The sequence below is a fragment of the Cricetulus griseus genome, chromosome 4, assembly GCF_003668045.3.
Source record: "Cricetulus griseus strain 17A/GY chromosome 4, alternate assembly CriGri-PICRH-1.0, whole genome shotgun sequence".
NCBI classification, from domain to species: domain Eukaryota; kingdom Metazoa; phylum Chordata; class Mammalia; order Rodentia; family Cricetidae; genus Cricetulus; species Cricetulus griseus.
The window spans coordinates 197,775,583-197,799,103 of NC_048597.1; the positions used below are offsets into that span (position 1 = coordinate 197,775,583).

General features: G+C 39.3%; 1 long non-coding RNA gene across 3 annotated transcripts in view; it reads right to left on the reverse strand.

Moving 5' to 3' along the window:
- The window catches only part of LOC107979695, a 34,668-nt gene that overhangs the window by 7,492 nt on the left and 3,655 nt on the right, over nt 1-23,521 (reverse strand). For 2 of the 3 annotated variants that reach the window (XR_003484593.2, XR_004769915.1), the window contains one exon: nt 14,430-14,749. This is a non-coding gene — a long non-coding RNA (uncharacterized LOC107979695). Of the gene's footprint in view, nt 1-14,429; nt 14,750-15,172; nt 15,294-23,521 lie in introns of those variants that run through there. The other variant, XR_004769916.1, reaches the window with a different exon arrangement.

The window sequence follows — 23,521 nt, forward strand, 5'->3', positions numbered from 1 at the left end:
TTAGGGCGGTGGTCCTCCGGGTAAGGTTTATAAGAGTTAATTCATCCACCTGCTGTGTAACAAAACTTTTCATGAGGAGACCCTACATCATACCCACTCATACATCCCAAATAGGGAGCATGTGACAGCATGTCTCCCATTGAGGTTCAGCTTGGTGAACCAATGAGTTCTTAGTTTATATGAGCAGAAATGACTCACAGACATCTGCATACCTGGAGCCCACCCCAGCATGGGTGACAGATCACAAAAGCTGGGAACCCAGAGCACACCACACAACCCGAGGACAGCTTAACAAGTTGGAGAGTGTCCTCTTCAAGTGCTGTGACACATATGCATACCCCACCAATAAAATAATAGCATTCAAAGTACAATAAAAAGAAAGTATCATTGTTTTTAAGCACTTAATATTTAGTAAATATTGGTCACTGTGACTGTTCATCTTAATTTCTGGAGATTAATTTTGCATTGAGCCTGTTCAGATAGCCCTGAAGTGAGAGAAAAACACCACCAGTGGAAAACACAGGAAACTAGCAGCCTCTCGGTAACTCTAAGATTGTGTGGTACTGTCATACAGTCATCTTTAGTACTCATTGATAAATGACACACTGACCCATGTCACTTTTTGCACAAACTACATGTTTCTTTTTGCTTGTAGGAGTTGGGACAGCATCTAGTCAAACTAGAATACATTTTATGAAACAAAATGGGTACAGGTACCTGTGGTGTGTGTGTGTGTGTGTGTGTGTGTGTGTGTGTGTGTGTGTGTGTGTGTGTGTCTTATCCTACATGCACCATTTCCCATATACTTGAAGCTGACCTAAGTTTGGGTAAATTGTCAATTGTTCAGACATCTTTCGTTTTATAACCCAATGGATACTACTGACCAATAACAACACATCTGTTCCATAGAAAGGCAAATGATACTAAGACCCTAATAATAGATGGTCACCCTCTCCTTTTTTTTTTTTAACAAACACCACAGAGTTGAAGATTAAAGTTAATCAACCAACTTTTCCTTAACTAATTATACACAGGCAGGGCTCGATGCTTTACTTTCTCTAAGTTTCATAGAAGGTAGATAGTATAATTTGTGTAGCAATTCTAGAGTCTGAAGTAGAGCTGGGATGGTGGTGGTGAACAAATCCAGAACTGCTCTTCTTACTCTTTAACAGAGGGTTGAAGTTCAGCCAGAGGTCTTGGATAATGGGAGTTTTTAGAGGATATTTAGTGAGGTCCCTATTGGAACGTTATCTATATTGCAAACAACTGTACATCATTTGGTAATCACTGGCATGTTTCGTCTTGGGAAAGACCTCATACTGATTGGCTTTGTGTAAAGTGGAGAGGTCACTATTCTGAGGATGCCAGCACACTTCTGTCCCATCAAATCCCACATGTCAAGCAGGATTATCCGATGGAGGAGTGGAAGTAGTGAAGAGAGAGAGAGAGAGAGAGAAGCCCTTGAGCCATCCCAGCACCCCAGGAGGTTTTCACACCCTTTTCTTGGCAAGCACATAAAATGAGGGGGTGGGCTCCACTGTCTCCAAGGTCTGTTAAGGCTTTAACATGCTAGACTCTGGGCTCTGTTTGCTCTCTGAGCCTCTGGGCCTTGGCTGTCCAACCTAAAATGGTGAGGGAGAACTCCCAACCAGGTCACCACTCGCAGCTGCTGTCATGAACTCCTCAAATCCCTACATAAATGACACTCGTCCTTTTAGCTGATAGAAATTTGGTCAACAGCTCACATGTTTTGCCAGCCAGAACATTTGCAGCAGACCTGACCTTCAAGATGGACTGCATATTTTCATTTTTCGTTCAGCTCGTAAGATGAATCTCTCCCAGACTCCCAGTGTGGCTCCCAGGCTTTCAAACTCTGGGGGCCACAATCCACATTTAAAAAAAATAAGTAGTACATTAAACGCTTGCACAATTTATATAAAAATCTCGCAGTGCAGCACTTGGCATTATTACATGTGAACATATTGACATTTTCATTTTTCAATATTATTTTTAAAGAGTTGTTGAGCCTCTGCTTGAGGCTGTAGCTGTGCAGGTTTATTTATGGGTTCACTATCCTGTTCCATTGATCTGCATGGAATTTTGGTGTCATTAACATGATGTTTTTGTTACTATGGCTTTGTAGTGTATTTTGAAAGAGGCTTCTAATTCATTATTGATCAGTCAGTTCACATGGCTTTGACCATTTACACTTTTTTTTTCTAGTTTTTCGATACAGCGTTTCTTTGTGTAATCCTGGATGTTCTGAAACTAGCTCTGTACACAGGCTGGCTTTGAACTCAAAGAGATCTGCCTCTAGCTCCCAAGTGCTGGGCTTAAAGGTGTGCGCCATCACTGCCCAGCTGATTTACATTTTAAGATGACATTTCCATTAAACTAAGTGCTGAGACTCATAAGAACATGTTTATACAAGTATACTTTGACCATGTACTCCTATCGCTACCTTTCTCTTTTCCTCTCTCCCCACCATCACTTCTAATAGTTCCCTTTATTCCCCTAGACAGTTTTCCTTATGTCATATATAGACATGCCATATATAGACCTGATTTTGTGTATCTATGTAAAATCTAGGAATCACAAATAAGAAAAAACCTGTAATAGTTGTCTTTCTGAGATTAACCTAATTTGCTTAATATGCCAATCTTCAGTTGCATCCATTTTCCTGAACATGTTAATCTAGTCCACTGTTGTCTGACACCTAAGTTCATTCCATAATTTAGCTGTTAATAGTGCTGCAGTAAACTCTAATAGGCAATTGTCTCTGAATATGTTGACATATAGTCTTCAGGGTAAATATTTGGAAGTGTATATCTAAGTTTTGGGGCAAATCTATTTCCGGTGTCCTGAGGAACCTCTGTATTAATTTCCATAGTGACTGGACCAATTTACATTTCTACAAGTAAAATATAAGGATTCATTTTCCTGGGATTCTTGTAGCATTTGCTATCATTTGTTTTCTTAATGATGGCCAGGGTGACTAGGCCAAGATGGAATCTCAGCATAGTTTTGCATTTCCTTAATGTCTAAGGATGTTCAACATTTACTCGGATGTGTACTGGCCATTTATACTTTGTCTTTTGAGAACTATCTATCCATTAGCCCATTTTATACTTGGGTTGCTTTATTTATTCTTATACAGGTTTTTTTAGTTCTTTATATTTTCTAAATACCAATCTGTCAGATGTACACCTAGTGAAGACTTCCAACTGCTCTGTAGGCTGCCTCTTAATTCAGTTGTTTCCTTTGCTGTATAGAAGCTTTTAGTTTCAACTACTCCTGTTGTCAGTTTTGGGCATTATATCCCGAACAATCAGAATCCTTTCAGAAAGTCATTGCCTCTGCCAATATTTTGAAGTTTTTCTATATTTTTTCTTTACAGTTTTAGATTTTGTATTAATGACTTTGATCTATTTGAGGTGATTTTTATACAAGGTAAGAGAAATAGACATTTAGTTTCATTCCCTTATTCATTCTTCAATATATGGATACCTGTTTTTCCCAGGACCATTTGTTGAAGAGTGGTTTTTTTTTTTTTCTCTAGTATATTATTTTAGTCTCTACATAAAAAAAATCATAGGGCTATAGCTAGTTAGGTTTATATCTTGGTTATCTGTTCTGTTACATTTATCTACATCCCCATTTTGTGCTATTATATGGTTTCTTGTTACTATGACTATAGTATAATTTGTTGATGATAACGAATATGCTAATACCTCCAGAATTGTTCTTTTGCTTAGAGTTTCTTTGGCTATACAAAGTCATTTATTTGCATATGAATGCCCGTAGCATTTTGTTTTCTTTTCTTTAAAAGGACATGCAATTGAGGTAGGGTAGAGGGAGAAATGTAACTTGGAAATGTTAGGGGAAGGAAGAGAGACATATGTGATTAAAATATATTATTTGCATCTAGAGATTCTTAACAAATTAATAAAAATATTTTAAAAGATTTTTTTTTTCTATTTCTGTGGAAAATGTCACTGGAAGTTTGTTGGGACTGCATTGGATCTGTAGGATGTTTTTGATAGCCATTTTCACAATATTAGTTTCTTTCAATCCATGAGCATGGGAGGTATTCCATTTGCTAGTTCCTTAATTTCTTCAGTGCTTAAAATTTTTCATTGTAGAGGTATCTTTCTTGGTTATGATTATTCCAAGTTACTTTACTAATTTTCAAGGCTATTGTGACTAGAATTGATGCTTGATTTCTTTCTTACTATGTTTGTTATTAATGTAGGAAGACTACAAAAATATGCTGATTTTTCACCCTGCAAACATAATGCCGTATATGTTGAAACAAACTTCTGTCTGTGGCATGTAGATATTTGATTTATAAGTATTTTATTGAATACTTTTTTGTGAATGCTCAGTATTAAGATTGATCTATAGTTTTCTTTGTTTGTTATTAATTTTTCCAGTCTGGGTATCTAAATAATAATCACTTCATAAAAAGTTTTGGTAGCATTCCTTTCCTTTTTATGGTAGGGAACAATTTGAGGAGTGTTAATGTTAGTTCTACTGTCAAAGAGCAGATAGAACTCAGCACTGAATCTATCTGGGCCTAGACTTTTTTTTGCTTGGGAGATTTAAAAAAAATGTTTTAATTTTCATTCCCTGTTTTAGTACTGCTAAAAGTGTATATATTCTCTTTATTTAATTTTGCTAGGTCTAAAACTTCATTAATTAATTTTATATTTTCCAACATACTAGAATATAAAGTTTCTCTTTCTCTCTCTCTCTCTCTCTCTCTCTCTCTCTCTCTCTCTCTGTGTGTGTGTGTGTGTGTGTGTGTATGCACACATGCAAGAGTGTGTGGGGGGAGCAAATATCAATGTTGGGAGTCTTTCTATATTGTTCTCCACCTTCTTGGTTTTTAAAAATGAACTTGGAACTAAAATGGCTGTCCAGTGAGCCCCTGCCTGTCTCTGCCTTTTCCCAGTGTTGGGTTATAGACATGTAGTACTTCCTGTCCCTTTTACAAGGATGCTGAGTATCCAAACTCAAGCCAACATGCATGTATGGCAAACACTTATTCAAGACCAGTATATAAGTTTTTAGTAGTCTGAATTTTGTTGATCTCTGTTGTAAGGTCTCTTATCACTTCTGATCTTATTAATTTGGCTAGTCTCTATTTTGGTTAGTCTAATTATGGCTTGCCAATTTGCTTATCTTTTAAGATAATCAGATTCATGCTTCATTGAATAATTGTATTTTTCTATGTCATTAGTTTCTTCTGTGATGAGTATTTTTTGTTCTCACATATCAATTTGTGTTATGGCTGATTGTTTTTCTAAGTTGCACCATTAAGCTATTTGCTTGAGGTCACTGATTTTTTTTTTTAAATTTAGGTATGTCTAGCTATAAATTTCCCTCTTAAAATGTTTTCATTATTCTCCATGGGTTTTATATATTGTATTTTAATATTGATAATTTCTCTCTTGATTTCTACAATGACCCATTCATTTTCACAGTATGTTGTTCAGTCTTCATGTCTTTGGGTATTTTCTGTCATTTCTCTTGCTTTTGGCTTTTAGATTTATGTCATTGTGATCAGACAGAATACAAGTAATCATTTCAATTTTTCTCTATTTGTAGACATTTTCTCTGTGTCTTAATATATGATCTATCTTTGAGACAATTGCATGGGCTGCTAAGAAGACTATGTATTTTACAGTGTTTAGATGGAAAGCTGTATAGAAGTCTGCTAGATCCATTTGATCTATGTTGTCATTTAACTCAGATGTTTCTTTGTGGTATGAATGACCAGTGTTTTCCTGAGAGTGAGACATTTAAGTTACCCACTGTTATCACACTGAGGTCAATCTGTGTTATTACATCTAGTAGTATTTGTTTTATGAAATTTGGTGCATATATGTTTAGAATTATAATGTTCTCTTGGTGGATTATTTTCTTAACAAATATGAGGTGACTTAAATTTAGTTTAAAATCTATTTTAGACAGCAACATCTGCTTGGTCTAATTCTGTTTTCTAGGAATAAAATATTTACATTCATATCATGAACAACCACAGTGCTGGATAGGCTCATTATGCAAATAACATAATAGTTAAAAAACAGCCATCCCTTTAACTTTAATAAGGCTTTATTATTAGGGAAAATAATAGATGACATTTATGATATTAGTTACTCAGGGAAATTGGCAGAATAAAGATGGGGATTAGAAATAGGTCAGTTAAAAAATGAGGAAGGAAAATTGATGAGAAGGGAAAGTTGGAATTTGCTGAGATCTATGGTTTAAAACGTTAAAGATTTAGAATGTTGTAGTTAGGAAGTTAAAAGAGGAGGGGTCGGGGAAGAGAAAGTAGAAATAGCGGGAAACACCATGGAAGAGGAACCTGAAAGAATGTGAGAGCCACAGAATGGGGAGAAGTGCTGTGAACACTGTCTTCTGGAGACAGCTTGGATGTTGTACTCATGAACTCATCGGAGCTGTGTTTATCTGCACAAGAACTGCACAACATCAAACTTCCCAAATTTGCAGCATAGATAGGGAGCTATGAAAGCTGATAATTTCTAAGGGAAGAAGAATCTTTATTGGCCTCTTTTATGTCAACTTGATACATCCTAGAGTCATTTCAAAGAAGGGAACCTCAATTGAGGAAATGCTTCCATAAGATATGGCTGTAGGGCATTTTCTTAATTAGTGATTGATGGAGAGGGCTATTCCTATTGTGGATGGTGCTGTCCCTGGGCTGCTGGTCCTGTGTTCTATAAGAAAGCAGACTGAGTAAGCTATGATGAGAAAGCCAGTAAGAAGTAATCCTCCATAGCCTTTGCATCAACTCCTGCCTCCAGGGTTCCATCCTGTTTGAGTTTCTGTCCTGACTTCCATCAGTTATCAATAGCAATGATGCTGAAGTGTAAGCCAGTAAACCATGTCCTTCTCAGCTTGCTTTTTGTCATGGTGTTTCATTGCAGCAATAGAAAAGTGAGTAAGACTTGGCAGAAAGCTGATATAAAATCACCTTACAGAGAGCTTTGTTGGGAAATGGGCTCAGAAAAGTAGCTTTTGGGTCTGAGAGGAGTTCACCAACGTATGTAAAATAAGATTGTTTTAATTTAAATAAAAAATTAATTAAAGAAAAAAAGAAGCAAAAAAGAAAAAAAAAGATGGCCATCATGTATAGCATGACCAGGAAGACTGAAGCCTTCCCATCTCCCTAACAAAGGAGGTTTCTGACTCAGGGGGCTGTGGGAGACTCCACTACATGTGACTTAGCATGGCTTAGCTTGCATGCCAAGGGGCAAGAAGGCAGGCACGAGGTAGAACCAACTCATCTCGAATTTGCAAGGGAGAGAGGTTGGGTTTGCTCTTCTCTCTGAGGTGTGGTTTGATTTTTCCCATGTTGTCTCTTGGAGTGGCCGTGTCTTAAAGCAGTAAGTCCATAATTTAACAGTGAGTAAGCAGTGTGGATGAGAGTTCCTGGAAAGAATAGCACTTGCCCCTGACCCTTCTGCAAGGCTGATTAATTGATGAGACCTCCAGCAACTGTGGAGAGTTTGGGATGTTACAAGTTCAGAGCCAAATTGTCACAAGCCTTAGTAGCCATTTTTTGTCCTATTTCTGTGAGCTAACATCTTTGTGACTGTTTATTATTCAGTTTTCTTTCACAGGGTTACAACAAGAGAGCTTCTAATCTACTATCTTATCTAAAAGTCCATGGTTCCACAGAAAACTTGCCTGAACCATTTGGAGGATCTGTGGACCTTATGCAAATCAAAGAACTATGCCTGAAATGGGGAGTTGGAAAAATTTACCTAGGACTCAAGTTTTATTGCCAAGAAAGAAGTGATGAAGTTTGTCATCATTCCAGGTGTTGCCTCCAATTCTTACTCAGTATTCATTGAACTTCAGGTTGTGGCAAGAGGACTTTTCCATGACCAGATATATAATATAAAACCTTAAATAAAAACCTAGGTCCTGTGCATGTTTGTTGACTTAATTAAAATGTGTCTTTTTCATATTATTCATAGTTAAATATACATTAATCAAGGGACATATTCACTGGTTATAAACTACAGGCATGTTTGTAAGTGTTTATTTTTTAGACACTGTTGTGCACATTCAGAAGTGTCAAAATAACTGAAAAAGTTTTAGCTAAGGGTATTTTATAAATAGATGGTGAAGGCTTAGCATGCTCACATTCGTCAAAAATGTCAAACTCAGCATAGGGGTGAGGGAAGCAGCCCAGATTTCAGACTTCCAATAAAAATCCTAATATAAATAAGCCAATGTGTTTTAAGGCATTTGATAACAACTTGAGGGGTATGTATTCTAGGCATTTTAGCATTACAGTGTCCTGAGAAAGTGACTGATTATAATACTGTGTCAAAGAGCAAAAATATACAAGATACCTCTCCAGACTGTCCCAGGAATATAGACTGTATGTTTTAAAAATATTGAGCATACTGTTCATCACCCTTTGTTAATTTATTTATTATACCATGCTTTGCTAAGTAATTATAATTTTGCCATGCTGTTTATTGAGCACCGGGTCTTGTACATGCCAACGATGAACTCTGCCACTGAGCTTCACCCTTAGCTTTCATTCTTACACTAGGACATCATCCAACTTAGATTGAATGGCATTAATGGTAGTCCTTGCACTTGGAAAAAAATCATGAGCAGAAGATGTCTAAAGATACAAAAAATGGTCCTTGAAAAACTTGTAGTCTCCAAAGTCACAAATTAGTGAAACAGTAATTACCAATTAATGAAGCAGCCACTGCCTGTACATGTGTGTCTGGAACTGTAAATAACCAATTTAATAAATTCAAATATTTTGGGGGAAAATTCTGGCATTAATTTGAGAAAAACCAAAGAAGTATCAAAAGAAAAATTCTCTAATGTGACTTTTTTCCAGTTTCTTCATGTGGGCACTTAGTGCTATGAACTTCCCTCTTAGCACTGCTTTCAGAGTGTCCCATAAGTTTGGGTAAGTTCTGTCTTCGTATCCATTCTGTTAGCTTATATCTTTTTATGGGTAAGTTAAGACCATTGACATTTAGGGATATTAATGTCCATTGATTGTTGTTTCTTGTTTGTTTTGGATTTATTGTTGGTGGTGTCATTGTGTGTGGATTTCGCCCTCCTACTTCTTTTTGTGTTTGGTAAAATTAGATTACCTATTGCCTGTGTTTTTGTGAGTGTAATGTTCGTTGGGTTGGAGTTTTCCTTCCAGAACCTTCTGTAGTGCTGGATTTGTGGATATGTATTGTTTAAATCTGTTTTTGTCATGGAATATCTTGTTTTCTCCATCTATAGTGATTGAAAGTTTTGCTGGGTACAGTAGTCTGGGTTGACATCCATGCTCCCTTAGTGCTTGTAGGGTATCTATCCAAGACCTTCTGGCTTTCAGAGTTTCCATTGAGAAGTCGGGTGTGATTCTGATTGGTTTGCCTTTATATGTTACTTGGCCTTTTTCCTTTGCTGCTCTTAATATTTTCTCTTTATTCTGTAGATTTGGTGTTTTGATTATTATGTGTCGGGGGGACTTCTTTTTGTGGTCCAGTCTGTTTGGTGTCCTGTAAGCTTCTTGTACTTTCATAGGCATATCCTTCTGTAGGTTGGGGAAGTTTTCTTCTATGATTTTGTTGAATATGTTTTCTGTACCTTTGAGCAGTGTTTCTTCACCTTCTTCTATACCTATTATTCTTAGGTTTGGTCTTTTCACGGTGTCCCATATTTCCTGGATATTTTGTGTTAGGGATTTGTTGGACTTGAGGTTTTCTTTGGTTGATGAATATATATCCTCTAGCGAGTCTTCAATAGCTGAGATTCTCTCTTTTGTCTCTTGGATTCTATCAGTTATACTCACGTCTTTAGTTCCTGATCGTTTATCCAGTCGTTCCATTTCCAGCCTCGCCTCATTCTGTGTTTTCTTTATTGTGTCTAATTCAGCTTTCATGCTTTGAACTGTTTCAAGAGCTTCCTTCACTTGTTTGGTTGTTTTTTCTTGGGTTTCTTTAGATTCTTTAAGAGATTTGTTTACTTCTTGAATTTTTTGGTTTGTCTTTTCCTCCATTTCGTGTAATTTTTTTATTTGCTTTTTCTTCTATTTCTTTAAGGGATTTTCTTGTTTCCTCTTTAAAGGTCTCTGTCATCTTGCTGAGATAATTTTTGAGTTCCGTCTCTTCTTCATGCACTGTGTTGGGCTTTTCAGATCTTGCTGGAGTGGAGTCCCTAGATTCTAGTGGTGTCATATTGGTCTTTCTGATGTTGAGCGAGTTCTTATTTTGTCTTCTTCCCATATCTTTTTCCAGTGAGTGCAGGTGGGGTCTCTCTATCTCCTCTTGTTACCTAGTAGTGTGTGGGGGCCAGGAATTCAATGTCCACAGCTCTGGATGGTCTTGCCTCTCCTGGTAGTCTCCTCACTCTGAAAGAGTTAGGCCTCCATAGGGGTCAGGTGTGTGGGGGCAGGACAGGAAGTAAGAGGGGTGTTTCCAGGCTCTGGGAGTTCCTCACTGCCTGGGCAGGTCTACCCCAAGCAGGAGCAGGCCCGGGGAGATGGGGTGGATGGGGCTTTGGAAGGGATTTGGGTAAGAGCAGTGCATCACTCGCCTTGTTGCGATCGGTCGGTGGAAAGGGAAGGAAGAGTAGTCTGTACCCAGATTCAGGGAGCTCCTCCCTGCCTGGGCATGTCTACTCTAAGCATGCACAAGCCTGGGGAGATCTGAGTGAATGTCGCTTTGGACAGCAGTTGGGTAAGAGCACCTCATAGTGATCAGTCGGCGGAAAGGGAAGGAACTCTCTAAGTGTTCTTGAAACACATTGAAAATACAACAAAGATTTCGTGGAATTTCACACAAGGTTACCAGTGATGACTCAAGTGTTAAATCAAGTAACAGTGACAGGAAGGAAAACGAATCTGCCCACAGTAGACTGGACCCTCCTATCACTCAAGGAAAAGCCTCACCAACAAACTCACCTACCCACACATACCCACAAGCCAATGAGATGCAAGCAACTCCTCAGTTGTGAGGCCCTTTTCCCAGGATACATCAAGTTGACAACTAAAGCTAACTATGACACTAAGCAACTTTGCTTAACTATTCTCAGTCATTACTTTCAAAGGTGAATTATAGTTTTCAGTTATTTTGTTTATTTTTCTGTGTATGTTTTCATGTTTCCATTTTGAAATATAATTTCTCTAGAGGCAGATAGAATGCCTCTTCTCCCATCTCACCTCTAGCACCTACTGGAGTACCTGGCAGATATAAAGCTGCTTAATAAATTTTGCAGAAAGCTTAATTTATTTAAGTAATTATTTTAATTGAATTGTTATCCCACATTTATTAAAATCACCTTAAAGAAAAATACACTATAGACCAGTTAAGTGCATTAACACTTAATAGATAGGCCAAAATAGCAGTATATAATGGTTATGTTAGAAACAAGCAACTCTCATGGGAGCATGTTTTGCTTGAATTCTGGCATTCCCTTAGTGAGTTCTAATAATTCTTGCCTTTTCCTGAACTTTTAGATGCCACATTTGCTGTTCAGTGGGTGCAGCCACAGCCTTTACTGTTCCTTAGTCCTCCTGACATCCAGATAAAGTGCCATAATTTAAATGTTTTCACGTGAACCTCACAATGAATTCTGCTGTTATTACATGTTAGGTAAAACAACGGTAATCCAACTGGGGTGATTGTTGTCATTATTGTAATAACCAGTGGTTTAAAAAAGTTCTTTCCAGATCTTGGCCTCTCAACTTCAAAATCTCTATTACCCATTGAACTGTTTCTGTGTCTTTCAGTATAATTTCTGTCAACCAATCCTGTGATGTTTGGTATTCAGTTACTTGAGACTGTAGAACATCTTAAGCAGTGATCTAATTTATTCTCTTGCTTCCAGGTGTGAAACTTGTTTCAAAGATAGACAGGAAGCTACACCACTGTGCCTTTTACTGTCTTCACATGGGGAGAATTCAGACACCATGATATAAGCCAGTGATAAATTTACAACAATACAAAACTCACTTATGTAGAATGTAGCCAGCCATTCTTACACCATTCTTCTCAGAAAGAATAGACAACTATAGGCTGGTAGACAATGCTAGGGTAATGAATAACTATTAGGTAAAGTTTACTCAAGCTGTTTGTCCCTGACCACATCTTTGGGGAAGCAGTCACAGGTCTACAGCAGGTGGACATAGCAGGAGTGTGTCCTGTTACAGAAGCTCTGAACTAGCATGGCCCAACAGGCCCATCCCTGACACCCGAAGCTAAAACTGGCCAAGTCTTGGGCCTACTAATATTGGAGCCTTCTCTTTTAAGTAGTTTCCAACATTTTAAAGTGGGTCTTTCAGCACTGTATTACTTTAATTCTTGAAAATGAATCTAAAAGAAATTGTATTTTCAACATCTATTTAAATAAAAAAATATGGCTAATCCAAATTTGACAGTCACTTCAAACAGAACTATTAAATAGATACACCTGCAAAACAGCTGGTCATTGTGAGAGCCATTATGGTTCTAACTCTCGTTTTTTCAATGTACATTCATTTACATATATATTCTAAGCATGCATTTATTTTGTCTGCTGTGAGTTTTTAGAAAAGGATTCAATTGTTCTCTAAGACACTCCCTGAATTTTGGGTATTAAAACAACCTTTCTTTTATGAACTGGTAACAGGAAGATCACAGTTTCAAGCTGGAGTGACTGAACAAGAGGTCCACTGGCCACGTACTTTATCTGCATAGAGATGTAGCAAATGAACAAGGTACCACCCCCATCACTGAGAAATGAAGGCTGAAGCAGAGTTTTTATTCCTTTTTCTCAGTATACCACAACTCTTAAGTTAAGATACATATATGGTTTGACTCTAGAAGCCAACTTTTTGTTGTTTTCTGGTGTGATTTGAAATTGTTTCTATTAATGTTCCTCACTGGGTGAATTTTAATGGTCTGAGAATCTCAATATCTGAGAACAATTAGACTTTCCTGTGTGCTTGTTGTATCTGTTAATGTGCTCACATAAGCTGTGTGGGATTGAGTGGATAGGCATGGAAAGCCCTGTCCAGACTCCTGCATTTTCTGTGGGGTCACCTCAGTGATGAGCTAGGAAGGCAAGTGAGAGTCTAAGGTGACAATAGATTCTTCCACCATTGTTGACGGAAGGACAAGTGGGCCAAGGAGGGGTTGTGCGGCTCTTACTGTAGGGGGTAATCATCTTAAATACCTCCCCTAAAATAACACTCCCACCCCAAAAAAATCTCACCACGATAAGAAAATAAATGTCTCTGGGTAGCATTCAGTGAGGAAATATGGCTGCAGTCCAGGAAGCGGTTTATAGAAACCACACCTAGCTGAGCATTCCCAGTCCAGATGCAAAGTCTGGTTACTGTTTGGATCATCTTGAAGGTCCCCGGGGAGGAGGTAGGCTCCTCTACTTTGCTGATGGTATCAACAGAGCACAGTTCTTGGCAGTTGAGTCTCTCAAACTGGTACATCCTTCACCTAATACAAGGGCAATGCAGCCTTATCGGGCTTGGTGGTGCGACAATGGATGGCTGAGATCTCAGAATTAACCTGTGGGTGCTCTAGCTCATCCTAATACAATGCAAATATTTGAGGGTGAACTCTTTACTAGAGTTGGCTTGAGTGAACTTTAGAAGCAATCACTCCATCCTGCCAGCACAGAGAAAAACTAACATATGTAAATTCAAAACCCCAGGTAATATTGATTCTCCAGTCTCACAGAAAGATGAACTGTCAAACAGTTTCTCATAGTTTTAGAAAAGCCTGCTTTTCAGTCACCACTCCTATTTATGTGAACAAGTGTCTCCACCAATGAAGGCAGTTCTTTGGTTTGGGGCCCTGTGCTCTCCTCTGGGGATCAATATCTTTACTCAAATCTAGCCGCACTGTGTTTATTGATACAACACTAGTATACTTCATAATGTGTTTCTCCCATCGCAAAAAGGCACTGCCTAAAATGGTGCTTTATTATTCATCACACATACCATTGACAGGCTTCTAGGTGCCAGCCACGATAGCAAGAAATTCACACATCTTATCACATTTATTTGTTCTAACAACTCCGTGAGACAGGAACTGTATTCTCATTTTATAGACACAGAAATGAAGCAGACATCAGAGGTCAGGAGCCAACTTGGGATTTAAACAAAGCAGGTCTTTAACTCTTTTCCCCCTGCACCAAGATGCTCCCTTTTCAAGCAATTCTTCTCTAAGCAGGGGAAATTATAAGACTACTGCTTTGCACTTCGCAGCTCCACAGATATCTTGTTACTTACCCAACACAGGTTCTGTTCAGGACTGAGTCTGTAAGTCTGCAGTCTTGTTGTCTGATAGATATCAGTAGGGATTCCAGACCCAAGGCCCTGGAGATTTGATTCTTACAGCCAGCAACAAGCAGGTACTGGCAAAACTTACCCGTAAACTTGTTTCAGGGAACAAAATTTGTCATTTTAGCAGCACAGCTAGTGAGTTGGAAGGATTTCAGTTGAGAACTTTAGTTCCATTGAAAGGCACCTTGATTGGGACTTTGGAAGGCTGTGCTCAAGGTAGAAGAATTGGGCCCCTAGGTCTATAAAACCAAAGGTCAATTTTGGTGCACAGAAGGTCCCACTGAGTTGGACTGCCATTGGTCCTCCATTGTACTGACTGGTCTTCATTAAATAGCTCCATGTTTCATTCTCAGAGCAGGAAATCTTGATACTGGTCTCGACAATTCCACATGATACAGATTATGCCTGAGGGCAAGATTTTAAGATAAACTTGATGAAGTAACCGATTTTACATGCATTTTGAAATTTATTTCAAGAAATATTTCTTGTGTCTGTACTATGTGTCAGGCTTGTTCTAGGCTCTGTAGCAACTCAGTAAACATAGGAAACCAAAGCCCTATTGCTTGTGGCCAGAGTTTGCATCCTATGCCAGATACCAGAAGTGCTAAGGAGGAAATAAATCAGAAGTGGTCAGGGAGGCATGCAAGGGGTGAGGGAGCAAGCTTTATGGGAATCAGAGGAAAGAGAATTTCAGGCAAAGGGAACAGGGAGTGTGCTGGCAAGTTGGAGAGTTGGCAAGGTGACTGGTGTGGATAGAGTGAGCAATGGGAAAGCAATACTTTGCCAGGATGGAGAGGTGATGGGAGCTATGGGCCTTCCAAGCTGTACCTTAAACTCTGGCTTCTTCTTTATGTTGGGCAATGTGCTAAGCAGTCTTAAACAGAAAGGATTTTGCTGGATCCTTCATCTGCTTGGTTGAAAAATAGATGTTGCTAAGGATTATGGATAATGTAAGTACATTCATTCCCTGTGCTGTATAACAAGTTGCTAGAAACTGACCAGATTAAAATCAATACCCATTAATCATATCAGTTTCTAGGGGCTAGGAGTCTAGGCTTGGCTTAGCTGAGTCTGATTAAGGCGTAGACAAAGTGTTATCTCAGGAGGGGGTCACATTTCGGGGCTCAGCTAAGGAAGATTGGCTTCCAAACCTACGAGGTTGTTACCAAAGTTTATAGTTTCGACGATTTAACCATGTGATTCACTGTAGCCACCTTTTGGAAATCGTAGCGGTGGATTCCAGCCCCCACAGAGTGCAGAGAGTCCAGAGGTGAGCTGATTCGGCCCCTAACTTGGGCCCAACTTCCTCCTGCCCGCCCTGGCAAATCCCGCCCTAGGATCTGCAGGCAGACTGAATCGGTCCCTGAGGACCCTGGGATCCTGTCTCTGCTGAGATCGCTGGGTCATTCCAGCCCCCACAGAGTGGAGAGTCCAGAGGTGAGCTGATTCGGCCCCTAATTTGGGCCCAACTTCCATCTGCCCACCTTGGCAAACCCTGCCAAGGGATCTTCAACAAGACGACTCAACCCCTGAGGACAAAGTAACCCAGAGTCTGCTGACATCTCTGCTCCAGTGTTGCTCTCATCCACCTGGAGAGCGAGTGCCTCAGACCTGCCTACACCCAACTTGAAACCCATCAGAGTATCAAAGCCAATTGCACACACCTGAAGAGAACACCGGACCCATACACACCAGGAAAGGAAGTGACACCAACTGTATCCACTGGAACAAGAGATGGGAAGACGATAATATAAATACATCCAACAACAGGAAAATCAATATGACACCACCAGAGCCTAGGGACTCTACACCAGCAAGACATGAACATCCCAACACAGAAGTAGAAGAGAGCAACCTTAAAAACAACTTCATAGAAATGATAGAGAATCTCAGAGAGGAAATCAGAAAATCCTTCAGAGAAATGGAAGAAAAGACAAACCAAAAGATGCAAGAAATCAAGGAAAGCCAAAAAAAAAAAAAGCCAAGAAAATACAATTAAACAGCTGAAAGAAACAGTTCAGGACCTGAAAACTGAATTAGAGACAATAAAGAAAACACAAACTGAGGGAATGCTGGAAGTGGAAAAGCTTAGTAAACAATCAGGAACCACAGATGCAAGCATAACCAATAGAATACAAGAGATGGAAGACAGAATCTCAGACGCTGAAGAAAAACTAGAGGAAATAAACTCGTCAAACAAAGAAAATCTGAAGTCTAACAAATCCATAACACAAAATATTCAGGAAATTTGGGACACCGTGAAAAGACCAAACCTAAGGATAATAGGTATAGAAGAAGGTGAAGAAACCCAACTCAAAGTTGCAGAAAACATATTCAACAAAATCATAGAAGAAAACTTTCCCAACCTAAAGAAAGACATGCCAATGAAAGTACAAAAAGCCTACAGAACACCAAATAGAGTGGACCACACAAAAGAAAGTCCCTTCATCATATAATAATTAAAACACCAAATGTACAGAATAAAGAAAAAAATATTAAGAGCAGCAAGGGAAAAAGGCCAAGTAACATATAAAGGCAAACCTATCAGAATTACACCAGACTTCTCCATGGAAACTCTGAAAGCTAGAAAGACCTGGATAGATATTCTACCAACTCTGAGAGAACATGGATGCCAGCCCAGACTACTATACCCAGCAAAGCTTTCAATCATTATAAATGGAGAAAACAAGATATTCCACAACATAACCAGATTTAAACAATATGTAACCACTAATCCAGCCCTACAGAAAGTACTGGAAGGAAAACTCCAACCTAAGGAAATTAACTACACTCGTATAAACATAGGCAATAGATAATCCCACTCTACAAAAACACAAAATAAAAGGCAGGGTAAATCCACATACAATACCAGTACCAACAACAAACCAAAAACGAACAAGAATAAACACTGAATGGAACTTAATGTCCCTCAATATTAATGGTCTTAACTCGCCTATAAAAAGACACAGGCTAACAGATTGGATACAAAGACAGAATCCATCCTTCTGCTGCATACAAGAAACACACCTCGAATTCAAAGACAGACATTACCTCAGAGCAAAGGGTTGAGATAAGATACTCCAATCAAATGGACCCCAGAAACGAGCTGGAGTAGCTATCCTAGTATCTAACAAGATAGACTTTAAACTGAAATCAATCAAAAAAGACGAAGAAAGTCATTTCATATTCATCACAGGAAAAATCCATCAGGAAGAAGTCTCAATGCTAAACATCTATGCCCCAAATACAAAGGCACCAACATTCGTAAAAGAAACATTATTAAAACTCAAATCACAAATAAGGACTCACACAGTTATAGTGGGAGACTTCAACACCCCACTCTCACCACTGGACAGGACACCAGACAGAAACATAACAAAGAGACAAAGGAACTAACAGAAGTTATGACCCAAATGGGATTAACAGACATTTATAAAACTTTCTATCCAAACACAAAAGAATATACCTTCTTTTCAGCATCACATGGAACCTTCTCAAAAATCAACCAAATTCTCAGCAACATAGAAAACCTTAACAGGTACAAAAAAATTGAAATAATCCCCTGTGTCTTATCACACCACCATGCTTTAAAGATAGAAATCAAAAACAAATCAAAGTGCAAAAAAACTACCAACTCATGGAAATTGAACAACATGCATTTGCAACATTCCTGGGTCAAGGAAGAAATAAAGAAAGAAATTAAAGACTTCCTAGAATTCAATGAAAATATTGACACAACTTATGGGACACTTTGAAAGCAGTACTAAGAGAAAAGTTCATAGCTCTAAGTGCTCACATGAAGAAACTAGAAAATGGCCACACCAGAGATCTGTCATCACAGCTGAAAGCTCTAGAAAAAATGGAAGCAAATTCACCCCGGAGGAGCAGACGCCAGGAAATAATCAAACTGAGGGCAGAAATCAATAAAGTCGAAACAAAACAATTCAAAGAATCAATATAACAAAGAGTTGGTTCTTTGAGAAAATCAAGAAAATAGACAAACCGTTATCCAAATTGACCAAAAAGCAGAGAGAGAGATCATGCAAATTAACAAAATCAGAAATGAAAAGGGGAACATAACAAAGGACACTGAAGAAATCCAGAGAATCTTCAGGTCATACTTTGAAAACCTGTACTCCACACAATTGGAAAATTTTAAAGGAAATGAACAATTTTCTGGACAGTTATCACTTACCAAAATTGAATCAAGAACAGATAAGCAACTTAAACAGACCTATAACCCCTAAGGAAATAGATGCAGTCATCAAAAGTCTCCCAACCAAAAAAAGCCCGGGGCCAGATGGATTCACTGCAGAATTCTACCAGAAATTCAAAGAAGTACTTATACCAATATTCCTCAAATTGTTCCACAAAATAGAAGCAGAAGGGACATTGCCACACTCTTTTTAAGAGGCTACAATAGCCTTGATACCCAAGCCACACAAAGACACAACTAAGAAAGAGAACTACAGACCAATATCCCTCATGAACATTGATGCAAAAATTCTCAATAAAATCCTAGCAAATCGAATACAATATCATATCAGAGAAATCATCCACCATGATCAAGTAGGCTTCATCCCAGGGATGCAAGGATGTTTCAACAGACGAAAATCCATCAATGTAATCCACCATATAAACAGACTGAGAAAAAAAAAAAAAAAACAAACCACATGATCATCTCACTAGATGCCGAAAAAGCCTTTGACAAAATCCAACACCCCTTCATGATAAAGGTCTTGGAGAAATCAGGGATAACAGGAACATACCTCAACATAATAAAAGCAATATACAGCAAGCCAACAGCCAACATCAAATTAAATGGAGAGAAACTCCATCCAATTCCTCTAAAATCAGAGACAAGACAAGGCTGTCCACTCTCTCCATTCCTCTTCAATATTGTCCTTGAAGTCCTAGCTAGAGCAATAAGACAACAAAAGGAGATCAAGGAAATACAAATCAGAAAGGAAGAAGTCAAACTCTCACTATTTGCAGACGATATGATAGTATACATTAGTGACCCAAAAAACTCTACCAGGGAACTCCTACAGCTGATAAACACCTTCAGCAAAGTGGCAGGATACAAGATTAACTCAAAAAAATCCGTAGCCCTACTATACACCGATGACACATTGGTGGAGAAAGAAATCAGAGAAACATCACCCTTTACAATTGCCACAAACAACATAAAATACCTTGGGGTAGCACTAACCAAAAAAGTGAAAGACCTGTACAGTGAGAAGTTTGAGTCTTTAAAGAAAGAAATTAAAGACGATACTAGAAAATGGAAAGATCCCCCATGCTCTTGGATAGGTAGGATCGACATAGTAAAAATGGCAATCTTGCCAAAAGTAATCAACAGATTCAACGCAATGTCCATCAAAATCCCAACACAGTTCTTCACAGACCTTGAAAGAACAATTCTCAACTTTATATGGAGAAACAAAAGACCCAGGATAGCCAAAACATCCCTATACAATAAAGGAACTTCTGGAGGCAACACCATCCCTGACTTCAAGCTCTATTCCAGAGCTATAGTCCTGAAAACACCTTGGTATTGGCACAAAGTAGACTGGTAGACCAATGGAATCGAATTGAAAAACCCTGATATTACCCCACACAACTATGAACACCTGATTTTTGACAAACAATCCAAATTTATATGGATGGAACAAAGAGAACATCTTCAACAAATGGTGCTGGCATAACTGGATGCGGACATGTAGAAGACTGCAGTTAGACCCAAGCCTATCGCCTTGCACAAAACTTAAGCCAAAATGGATCAAAGATCTCAACATAAATCCAGCTACACTGAACCTATTAGAAGACAAAGTGGGAAATACCCTTGAATTAATTGGTACAGGAGACCACTTCCTGAACATTACACCAGTAGCACAGACACTGAGGTCAACAATTGATAAATGGGACCTCCTGAAACTGAGAAGCTTCTGTAAGGCAAAGGACACAGTCAGCAAGACAAAACGGCAGCCCACAGACTGGGAAAAGATATTCACCAACCCCACATCTGACAGAGGGCTGATCTCCAAAATATACAAAGAACTCAAGAAGCTAGTCCCCCAAACACCAAACAACCCAATTAAAAAGTGGGGTACAGAACTAAATAGACAATTCTCAATAGAGGAATCTAAAATGGCTGAAAGACACATAAGAAAGTGTTCAACATCCTTAGCCATCAGGGAAATGCAAATCAAAACAACTCTGAGATACCATCTTACTCCTGTCAGAATGGCCAAAATCAAAAACACCAATGACAGTTCATGTTGGAGAGGATGTGGAGAAAGGGGAACACTTCTCCACTGCTGGTGGGAGTGCCAACTTGTACAGCCACTTTGGAAATCAGTATGGTGACTCCTCAAAAAATGGGAATCAGTCTACCACAAGATCCAGCAATTCCACTCTTAGGCAAAAGAAGCACATTCATACAACAAGGACATATGTTCAACGATGTTCATAGCAGCATTATTTGTAATAGCCAGAAACTGGAAGCAGCCTAGATGCCCCTCAACGTAAGAACGGATAGAGAAAATGTGGTACATTTACACAATAGAGTACTACTCAGCGGAAAAAAACAATGGAATCTTGAAATTTGCAGGAAAATGGATGGATCTAGAAGAAACCATTCTGAGTGAGGTAACCCAATCACAAAAAGACAAGCATGTTATATACTCACTCATATGCAGATTTTAGACATAGAGTAAGGATTACCAGCCTACAACCCACACTGCCAAAGAAGCTAATAAACATGGAGGTCCCTAAGAGAGACATACATGGTCCCCTGGAGAAGGGGAGAGGTTCAAGATCTGCTGAGCAAATTGGGAGCACAGGAAGAGGGGGGAGGGAGCTAGGAGAATGAGAAAGGGAGAGGAAGAGGGATGCCAAGGACACGAGGGAGCAGAAAATATGAGTCAGGGGAAGAACACACGATAACAAGAATGGAGATATCTTAATAGAGGGAGACATTTTTGTTTTACAGAGAAATCAGGCACTAGGGAAATGTCTGTAAATCTACAAAGATGACACCAGCTAACTATCTCAGCAACAGAGGAGAGGCTACCTTGATGCCCTCCCCTGATTATGAGATTGATGGCTGACTTATATGCCTTCATCCAGCAGCTGGTGGAAGTAGAAGCAGACACCCATACTAATCACCGATCTGAACTGGAACCCAGATGTAGAGAAGGACCAGTGAAGAGCACAGAGGTCCAGACCATGCTGGTGAAACACACAGAAACAGCTGACCTGAACATCCGGGAACTCTTGCTACCCGGTCTGATAGCTGGAATACCAGCATGGTACTGATCCAGACCCAAGGAACATGGGTTTCTGTGAGGAAACCTCAGAAATCTATGGGACCTCCTGTAGAAGCCCAGTATTTATCCTTAGCATAGGTGTGGACTTTGGGAGCCCAGTCCATATAGAGGAATACTCCCTGAGCCAAGACACACGGGGTGGGCCTAGGCCCTACCCCAAAGGAAACGAAAGACTCTGATGACACCCTATGGAAGGCCTCACCATCCAGGGGGAGCAGAAAAGATATGTGACAGATAAGGTTTTAGTGTGGGGGGTGGGTAGGGGAGGACGGGAGGGAGAAGGGAAATGGAATTAGAAACAATCCTGTTTCTAATTCAAATAAAAAAAGTTGGAAAAAAAATAAAATCACAGTGGTGGAGATGACATTCCATAACCTTTCCCATACTGCATGATGACAATAAAACCAGATACCACTTACTCTAAAAAGGAAGAGATTCTACAGAGATGTGAGCGGAGCCAGTACAGGATCATGGAAATTGTCTTAGTGCAAAAATCAACTAGGAGGCTCCAGGAAGAAATACAAAAATTAAAAAGAAGAATTAGGATATATAATCTCTTCTTTTCTTTAGTCCTAATGATGGCTTACGCTACACGTGACTAATTAATACATAATAAGCCTGTGACCTCAATGAGATTTTTGGGCATCCTTTGGCCTCACTTCACATCCTCTGTCTTCCTTAGTTTCTCATCATCCCTCCCAGTGCCCTTGCCTGGCTGCTAGTGTCCACCGCTGTTCTACAGAGCATCTTGTCTGAGAGAGGATGTGTACTGTTTCATCTCCCCTGGCCAGCTCTGCTCCCAAAGCCATATAGGGTATAAGTAGGTGTTTGTAAGATGCACAGGGTAGTGTGGACCTCTCAGACTAAGTGTGAGTGTGAATCTGACATCCTTTAATATTGTGTTTGGCTGAGTCAGAATTTGTCCATATTCAGAGTTGCTCCTGGTAGTGACTGTCTATGCATGGATTCCTGGGCACTGTTACGCCTGGCCTGGGCACTGTCACAGTCAGTCTTTCCTCACAACTGGTATCATCTTTGACCTCTTCTGGCAACCGATCAGTAGACACCCTGCTCTAAACCCCATTTGGAAATTCCTACCCAAATGGCTGAGAAGGGACAGCCTCATGTTTTTCTGAGTGTGTGGTGCTTTAGACTTCTAACACCATTCAGACCTCCAGCTGGCCCAGCCAAGTCTCTTCTGTGAGAATAATTTCCTATTAAGAGCAAGGTTGTTTCATCGCTAATAAACACAGAGCTATAGAGCTAAAGTTGCCTCCCTAATTTCACAGAGTCCAGATGCAAAGAGACACCTTTGCAGAACTGATAAACACAAGAAAGGCTTTCTTCTTTTCCCCTTTGTAGGTCTTTTGACTCTATCTTCAAGCAGAGTCCCAGTATACTCCCACATTTTAGCCCAAGTTCCACAGTGAATATGGCCATGTTTGTTTGCTTTGCCACTCCATGCCGTTCTAAAGACTTGGCCCAGTATTGTTGACAGAGTGTGAAATAGCCTGAATACACCTATTTCCGCTCAACAGTCAGGGCTAGCATTTTTGTGAAGCCATCTGGCTATTTTTCTCTCATAGCCTCTTGCCTTTCCACATAAAACGAGTGGTGACTTTAGTGTTTCTGGAATGTTGTGACATTTCTTCAGTGCTTTCTTTGTTGAAGAAAAAAAATACATGACCCTATTTCTTTAGCACTTCTCTTGGTCCAGAAATCTCAGTGGGTCTGCCAACAAGCCCTGCAGGCTGGCTTGCCCTCTCTCCTCCTCCATCTGTTTTCTCTAATTCTTCACACCTTGAAAATTTCTTGGAAATGTTTTATTATTCACCTCATCTACAGA